This window comes from Herpailurus yagouaroundi, unplaced genomic scaffold (genome assembly GCF_014898765.1).
Source record: "Herpailurus yagouaroundi ecotype Mexico unplaced genomic scaffold, PumYag 67623, whole genome shotgun sequence".
In the NCBI taxonomy this organism is placed as follows: domain Eukaryota; kingdom Metazoa; phylum Chordata; class Mammalia; order Carnivora; family Felidae; genus Herpailurus; species Herpailurus yagouaroundi.
The window spans coordinates 4474655-4483814 of NW_024420424.1; the positions used below are offsets into that span (position 1 = coordinate 4474655).

The 9160-nt window shown below is 35.4% G+C and overlaps 1 long non-coding RNA gene across 1 annotated transcript in view; it reads right to left on the reverse strand.

Annotated features, from left to right (window-relative positions):
- Positions 1-317: 317 nt before the first annotated feature.
- LOC121025341 (uncharacterized) overlaps positions 318-9160 on the reverse strand; it is a 71913-nt gene continuing 63070 nt past the window's right edge. Inside the window, exon 4 of the long non-coding RNA XR_005788015.1 lies at positions 318-421. This is a non-coding gene — a long non-coding RNA (uncharacterized LOC121025341). The remainder of the gene's footprint in view (positions 422-9160) is intronic.

Here is a 9160-nt window from a genome sequence, read left to right on the forward strand (position 1 = left end):
CCCCCGACCCACCTCCTCTCTGGTAATCATCAGTTTATTCTCTAGTTAAGAGTCTGTTTCTTGGTTTGTATCCCTGTCTTTCTCCTTTTTTTTTCTTTCCTCATTTGTTTTGTTTCTTTTTTTTAAAAGTAGAATTGTCTTAATGAAATCCACTAAGTTTATCATTAGTAACATTAAAAGTATTAATCTGATTATTGTTTCCAAACTTTACTTCCATTAAATTCTTCTACTAGCATAAAATAAAGTTCACTTTTAAGGGTACCTCAAGACTATACAAAAGAGACAACTAATGGGTGGTTTATAAAAGGAAAAGTAAATCTGGAAAGGCAGTTCAGTATTATAGAAAAAATATATATGTAAATATGCTTGATTACCTGGCTGCAATATTCTTTCACTGGTATGTAGTAAACACACTTGATACCTAAAAAAAGTGAGGTACAGAGTTTAATACTTCACTTGAGAAATGTGTGAAGTTAAAGTTTTCAAAATCATTCACTATCTGGCTATTTATTGAAACGTAAATGTGTTAGTCGATTAATCTGGAGAAAGTTGTAATTCCCTTACCCTGGAGTTGTGAATAAACATAATTCTTTACACTACATCAACATATCAGTTATATTTTGTCTCTCATCTATCATCATTGACATAAGCACAGAGAGTAAAATATAAAAATAATTACTGATGCCTTTTTCATCACATTAACTGAGTTCTATTTTTTACCACAGCTATAATTATAGACACAATTAGTAACAAAACAGCTAATTTTCTAAGAAATTCAGTCCATATTTTAGTTGAGTAAAGTAAGTTTTCAAATGAAATGTAATCACAACATCAATTTCAATGTCTACTCATAGCTGAAACTAAAAGGAAAAAGTAATTAAACTCCCTTTTTATGAGATTTCTCACCGTGTCTTTTCGTAGCACACTTTTTTGAATTTAACAACACTACTACTCTGAAGATTAACTTCCTTCTCCAGAGTTCCCCATCAACTGATCTCCCCACATTCTCTGAAACTCACTTGCCACAACACAATGGATACTGTTGCCAGGAGACCAAGAATATTACTGTTGCATCATTAATGCTCTTATAAAAATATTTTAAAATGAGAAATTTATATAAGGAAATTCTAAGTCTGAAATCTCAAAAGAATCCAAAGCTACATGAGACATTTTAAATATTAAAAATGCATTCCTAAGTTACTTTGACTTTAATAAAAATAGTAAAGACAAATTTTTATGAATTTTTTAATGAAATTATCAAAATTGAGAAGATAGGCAAGCAAATAGATTATAGATAGGAAATATCTGTGAAAGCCAATGATCCAAAGGAGATGTTTTGGATAGTCCATGTAGTCATTTTGCAGTGAAATGTAGAAGGGAATAAGTACACTTTGGAAGGGCCAAAGATCAAACAAGGCACTTGCTCAATTTTTCCCTGGCACTAAAGTATATGTCAGAGGAAGAAGAAACAATTTTTGAATAAGATCTAACAATACATCATGTACATGAAGGAGATCATGTTAAATCAGAGCTTAATTTGAATAGGAAAATATATCTGTTCAGTTTCTAAAGGAAAAATACACAAGTTACATGACATTTCATATGTAATACTGAATATAGATTTTAAAATTTTAACTTTTTGAGTGTAGAACATTTAAACATGTAATTAAGTGGTAATAATAACTAAAATTATATAAGCTCATAATGTGTCAGGTACTAAGTGCTTTAATTAAGTCATGTAATTCTCACTCAAAAAAAATGTAAAGAAAATCAAAAGGCCCAAGGTTCAGATGACAAAAACAAAGAACAAATTATACAAATAAATTAGTGAGTAGAGTAATAGATATAATAGCCCAGGATTAACGAAGAGATCAATAGGCACAAGTCGGGGGACGGGGTTTTAAGTAGAATTTAAAAAAATTAAACAATGTAGTAATAAAACAAGACAGTACATTTAACAGTGAAGAAGATGATGGAAGGAGTCTTGGGAAAATAAAAAGACAAAAGTCAAAAGACAACTATCATTAAGTAGCTGTTTAGTGATCCAAATGTCTTATTTAAGTCCCATTCACTCCAAAGGTTACAATTCCCAACTTGATTAATTGTGCCATATCTCTTTTGACTTAGTTTGATACATTTAAAAATTCATTAAATATACTTTTTTTTTCAAATAGGAGTGATTTGATTTTATTTTATTTTTTTCAACGTTTATTTATTTTTGGGACAGAGAGAGACAGAGCATGAACAGGGGAGGGGCAGAGAGAGAGGGAGACACAGAATCGGAAACAGGCTCCAGGCTCTGAGCCATCAGCCCAGAGCCCGACGCGGGGCTCGAACTCACGGACCGCGAGATCGTGACCTGGCTGAAGTCGGACGCTTAACCGACTGCGCCACCCAGGCGCCCCTCAAATAGGAGTGATTTTAGAAATAACTGAGTGGGAACTGTCACATTTTAGGACAAAACACTGAATTTCTTTCATGAGCTCCAAAGAAAAGTTGTAGAGGAATCATGCTCTGAAGAGCCAGAAGGTTAGAAATTGGGATAATGAACACTGAATATGGTATAGACAGTGAAAAATCATTCTTAAATGGGTTTCTGAAAATAAACCTCTAGTATAGTAACCAAAAACACTCAATATCTGAAGTACATAGGTGGATACATCCTTGACCATTGATATCTATCCTGAATGGAAACTACCTGTCGTTAGCTTGAGCTACTCAGTTAAAAAGCACGAACATCTCCTTCATGGTAGGCTTATCAGGATGAAGAACAGTTTCCCTAGGATTTTTCATTTCACCTTGTTTTACCAGTAAAATGTTGCTATATTTTAAAAGCTACACTGTATTTTAGAGTGGCAGGTTCAGCCTGATTTTAATATGTATTTTTGCCTTTTTGTTTCACTGATTCAGATTGGTGCTTAAAAACAAATACTCACTGGAGTAAACTCAAAGATTACATTTGGTGAACAATTTTAATATCAAAAATCCAGATCCCAATATCCATTTAATATCACTTTGGGAAAGGAAATGAGTAAGAACAAACTGAAGGTATCAAAAGATCTTCAGGAAGAAATTAGAATAATTTAAACAATGTAAAGTTATTGTGACACAATACAAAGCTCTGCTCTTATCTTCTAATATTTCTTTGTATATCAAGTAGTCTACTGATTTTTTAAAACAGCTAGATGTGCACTGGGAGTGCAGCTAAAGATGGGACTACGTAAACATTACCACAGTACTTTATCTGAAATGCTTGGGTGCTGACAGGGCATCTTTTCAATGTCAGAATTTTTTTCAGATATTAGAAATGCAATATTGGAGTATATAGCAAATATTATATAATACCTCCATTGGGATTTGGAGTAGCATCCTCTAATCCAATACATTAATATTTTTTCAATGAAACTTGATTATTCACACCAAATGGAATAAATAAATATACTAATTAACACCTCACATTTCTAGGGTTTGCTACCAAACAAGTTCATGTTAGGTCAGGGTTTGCAACCAAGATTAATTATGAAAACATTTTATATTTTCAAAATTTAAAACAAATTTCTCAATTGTGGATAAGGAAATGTGGATCTGTATATAAAGTCTGGTTTTTCATTGGGAATATCTCTAGCCAAGAAAAAGAAGAAAGTCAGTAATACCAATTTCTATTTATACATCCATTATTCAAAGCCAGAGTTTTGTTTACAATCTCTGTGATAAATACTTGCTTGAATTTTATAATTACATTTGAATTTCACTGATGGAACCCATGCACACAGTCAACACTGTTATACTGAAATTTTATCTGAGACTACAATCACTCAAACTTATAATTATAATTCATTGTATTTCAACAACTCTCTAATGTTTACCAATTATGTTTATATACATTATCTCCTAAGTCTGAAAGGTAGGTAGGGTAGCTGTTACAATGTCATTTCATGGATGAGAAAATACATTCTTAAGGATAAATGGTTGCTATTTATCAACTGTCCAATGTTGTTTTATCAGGGTCTTTATATAGGTGTGACCAATATAAATGATCATTGCTGAACATGTGTATAGAAACAAACAAAACATTGTAGGTAGGTCAACAAGTAGAAAGCTATGATGGAGTGGCTAAGGAATGCTCACCTGCATGCTTAGTGCCTTAAGGCCCAAAGCAAGGCCTCTCAGAGATGCCTTCCTCTACTTAAAGATACAGCTTTGTACTGGGCTTTTGAGACATACTTCATTATACTCACAGAAAAAAAAATGTAACCACCCTGATTCATCAATTTGTTAATCAGTCTTTCCAGTAGAGACATATGTAAGCAGTAGGTACTATTTGGTACACATACTTTTCCTTAGTAAAGAACACAATGTTCTTCATTATGCTTTACTTTTGCTGCAAGTAATGTCTTACAGCTGAATTTCATCTCATAAAAAATTACACTCAGAAATAAAAATTAAAAGTTATTAAGCACAATATCTAGGAGGTATAAAAGACCTAAAAGGCCATCTAGTCCAATCATCCAACTAACTCTTGAATTCTCCATGCAATACAGGCCTGCCTAACACGCATACAAATCCAACCCTAAACATTGTCCATCGACAAGTAAAAACTCTAAAGCAACCCATTCCAGCTTTGGACAGTTCTGCCAGAAACTTATACTGAACTGAAATCTGTCTTTATATTGCTTTTACCCACTAGTTCTAGTTCTACTGCTTACAAGGGCAGACAAGAAGTTATCCTTCATTACCACGAAAATTCTTCAACCATATGAAGACTGTGTTCAGGTCTCCCATGGGGTATCTTTACACTAGGAAAATAAATAACCTAATTCTTCCAACAATGCTTTATATTGTATGATTTTGAATCTCCTTGACATACTGATCATAATATCCTGAACATGCTCTAGTTCTCCTGTTTTTCTGTTTATGTATTCAACAGATTTTACTAAGGTAACTCTCATGTCTAGAGACCACTTTTTTATTTTTTATTTTTATTTTTTAATATGAAAATTTTTGTCAGATTGGTTTCCATACAACACCCAGTGCTCATCCCAAAAGGTGCCCTCCTCAATACCCATCACCCACTTTCCCCTCCCTCCTAAGCCCCATCAACCCTCACTTTATTCTCAGTTTTTAAGAGTCTCTTATGGTTTTGCTCCCTCCCTAACTTTTTTTTTCATTACCCTCCCCCATGGTCTTCTGTTAAGTTTCTCAGGATCCACATAAGAGTGAAAACATGTGGTATCTGTCTTTCTCTGTATGACATATTTCACTTAGCATAACAGTCTCCTTTCCATCAATGTTGCTACAAAAGGCCGTATTTCATTCTTTCTCATTGCCATGTGGTATTACATTGTGTATATAAACCACAACTTCTTTATCCATTCATCAGTTGATGGACATTTAGGCTCTTTCCATGATTTGGCTATTGTTGAAAGTGCTGCTATAAACATTGCGGTACAAGTGCCCCTATGCATCAGAACTCCTGTATCCCTTGGGTAAATTCCTAGCAGTGCTATTGCTGGGTCATAGGGTAGGACTATTTTTAATTTTTTGAGGAACCTCCACACTGTTTTCCAGAGCGGCTGCACCAATTTGCATTCCCACCAACAGTGCAAGAGGGTTCCCGTTTCTCCACATCCTCTCCAGCGTCTATAGTCTCCTGATTTGTTCATTTTGGCCACTCTGACTGGCGTGAGGTGATATCTGACTGTGGTTTTGATTTGTATTTCCCTGATAAGGAGCAATGTTGAGCATCTTTTCATGTGCCTGTTGGCCATCTGGGTGTCTTCCTTAGAGAAGTGTCTATTCATGTCTTCTGCCCATTACTTCACTGGATTATTTGTTTTTTGGGTGTGAAGTTTGGTGAGTTCTTTATAGATTTTGGATACTAGCCTTTTGTCCGATATGACATTGGCAAATATTTTTTCCCATTCCATTGCTTGCCTTTTAGTTCTGTTGATTGTTTCCTTTGCAGTGCAGAAGCTTTTTATCTTCATGAGGTCCCAACACTTCATTTTTGCTTTTAATTCCCTTGCCTTTGGGGACGTGTCAAGTAAGGAATTGCTGTGGCTGAGGTCAGAGAGGTTTTTCCTGCTTTCTCCTCTAGAGTTTTGATGGTTTCCTGTCTCACATTCAGGTCCTTTATCCATTTTGAGTTTATTTTGGTGAATGGTGTAAGAAAGTGGTCTAGTTTCAACCTTCTGCATGTTGCTGTCCAGTTCTCCCAGCACCATTTGTTAAAGAGAGTGTCTTTTTTCCATTGGATATTCTTTCCTGCTTTGTCAAAGATTAGTTGGCCATACTTTTGTGGGTCCAATTCTGGGGTTTCTATTCTATTCCATTGGTCTATGTATCTGTTTTTGTGCCAATACCGTGCTGCCTTGATGATTACAGCTTTGTAGTAGAGGCTAAAGTCTGGGAATGTGATGCCTCCCGCTTTGGTCTTCTTCTTCAATATTACTTTGGCTATTCAGGGCCTTTTGTGGTTCAATACAAATTTTAGGATTGCTTGTTCTAGTTTCGAGAAGAATGCTGTTGCAATTTTGATTCGTTTTGCATTGAATGTGTAGATTTCTTTGGGTGGTATTGACATTTTAACAACATTTATTCTTCCAATCCATGAGCACGGAATGTTTTTTCATTTCTTTATGTCTTCCTCAATTTCCTTAATAAACTTTCTATAGTTTTCAGCATACAGATGTTTTACATATTTGCTTAGGTTTACTCCTAGGTATTTTATGATTCTTGGTGCAATTGTGAATGAGACTAGTTTCTGTATTTGTCTTTCTGTTGTTTCATTGTTAGTGTATAAGAATGCAACTGATTTTTGTACATTCACTTTGTATCCTGCGACTTTGCTGAATTCATGTATCAGTTCCAGCAGACTTTTGGTGGAGTCTGTTGGGTTTTCCATGTATAGTATCATGTCATCTGCAAAAAGTGAAAGTTTGACATCATCACTGAAAATTTTGATGCCTTTGATTTCCTTTTGTTGTCTGATTGCTGATGCTAACACTTCCAACACTATGTTAAACAACAGCAGTGACAGTGGACATCCCTGTCATGTTCCTGATCTCAGGGGGAAAGCTCTCAGTTTTTCCCCATTGAGGATGATATTAGCTGTGGGCTTTTCACAAATGGCTTCTATGATGTTTCAGTATGTTCCTTCCATCCTGACTTCCTCGAGGGTTTTTATTAAGAAAGATGCTGAATTTTGTCAAAGGCCTTTTCTGCATCGATTGACAGGATCATATGGTCCTTTTCTTTTCTTTTATTCATGTGATGTATCACATTGATTGATTTGCGAATACCGAACCAGACCTGCAGTCCAGGAATGAATCCTACTTGATCGATTTGCTAGTATCCTGTTGAGAATTTTTGCATCCATATTCGTCAGAGATATTGGCCTGTAGTTCTCTTTTTTTGCTGGGTCTCTGTCTGGTTTGGGAATCCAAGTAATGCTGGCTTCATAGAATGAGTCTGGAAGTTTTCCTTCCCTTTTTTGGAACAGCTTGAGAAGGATAGGTATTATCTCTGCTTTACATGGCTGGTAGAATTCCCCAGGGAAGCCATCTGGTCCTGGACTCCTATTTGTTGGGAGATTTCTGAGAACTGATTCAATGTTTTCACTGGTTATGGGTCTGTTCAAGTTTTCTATTTCTTCCTGTTTGAGTTTTGGAGATGTGTGGGTGCTTAGGATTTGTCCATTTCTTTCAGGTTATCCAGTTTGTTGGCATATAATTTTGCCTAGTATCCCCTGATAATTGCTTGTATTTCTGAGGGATTGGTTGCAATAATTGTATTTTCATTCATGAGTTTATCTATTTGGGTCATCTCCCTTTTCTTTTTGAGAAGCCTGGCTAGAGGTTTATCAATTTTGTTTATTTTTTCAAAGAACCAACTCTTGGTTTCATTGATCTCCTCTACAATTTTTTAGATTGTATATTGTTGATTTCTGCTCTGATCTTTATTATTTCTCTTCTTCTGCTGGGTTTAGGCTGCCTTTCCTGTTCTGCTTCTATTTCCTTTAGGTGTGCTGTTAGACTTTGTATTTGGGATTTTTCTTGTTTCTTGAGATAGGCCTGGATTGCAATGCATTTTCCTCTCAGGACTACGGTCACTGCATCCCAAAGAGTTTGGATTGTGGTGTTTTCATTTTCATTTGTTTCCATATATTTTTTAAATTTCTTCTCTAATTGCCTGGTTGACCCATTCATTCTTTAGTAGGGTGTTCTTTAACCTCCATGCTTTTGGAGGTTTTCCAGACTTTTTCCTGTGGTTGATTTCAAGATTCATACCATTGTGGTCTGGAAGTATGCATGGTATGATCTTGATTCTTTTATACTTATGAAGAGATGTTTTTGACCCAGTATGTGATCTATCTTGGAGAGGTTCCATGTGCACTCGAGAAGAAAGTATATTCTGTTGCTTTGGGATGCAGAGTTCTAAATATAGCTGTCAAGTCCATCTGATCCAATGTATCATTCAGGGCTCTTGTTTCTTTATTGACCGTGTGTCTAGATGATCTATCCATTGCTATAAGTGGGTTATTAAAGTCCCCTGCAATTACCACATTCTTATCAATAAGGTTGCTTATGTATGTGGTTAATTGTTTGATATATTTGGGGGCTCCCGTATTCAGCACATAGACACGTTTGTTAGCTCTTCCTGATGGACAGACCCTGTAATTATTATATAATGCCCTTCTTCATCTCTTGTTACAGCCTTAATTTAAAGTCTAGTTTGTCTGATATAAGTAAGGGCACTCCAGCTTTCTTTTGAGCTCCAGTAGCATGATAAGATACTTCTCCATCCCCTCACTTTCAATCTGAAGGTGTCCTTAGGTCTAAAATGAGTCTCTTGTAGACAGTAAATAGATGGGTCTTGTTTTTTTTTTTTTTTTTTATCCATTTGATACCCTATGTCTTTTGGTTGGAGCATTTAGTCCACTTACATTCAGTGTTATTAGTGAAAGATGGGTTTAGAAGAGTCATTGTGATGTCTGTAGGTTTCATGCTTGTAGTGATGTCTCTTGTACTTTGTCTCACAGGATCCCCCTTAGGATCTCTTGTAAGGCTGGTTTAGTGGTGATGAATTCCTTCGGTTTTTGTTTGTTTGGGAAAACCTTTATCTCTCCTTCTATTCTGAATGACAGACTTGCTGGATAAAG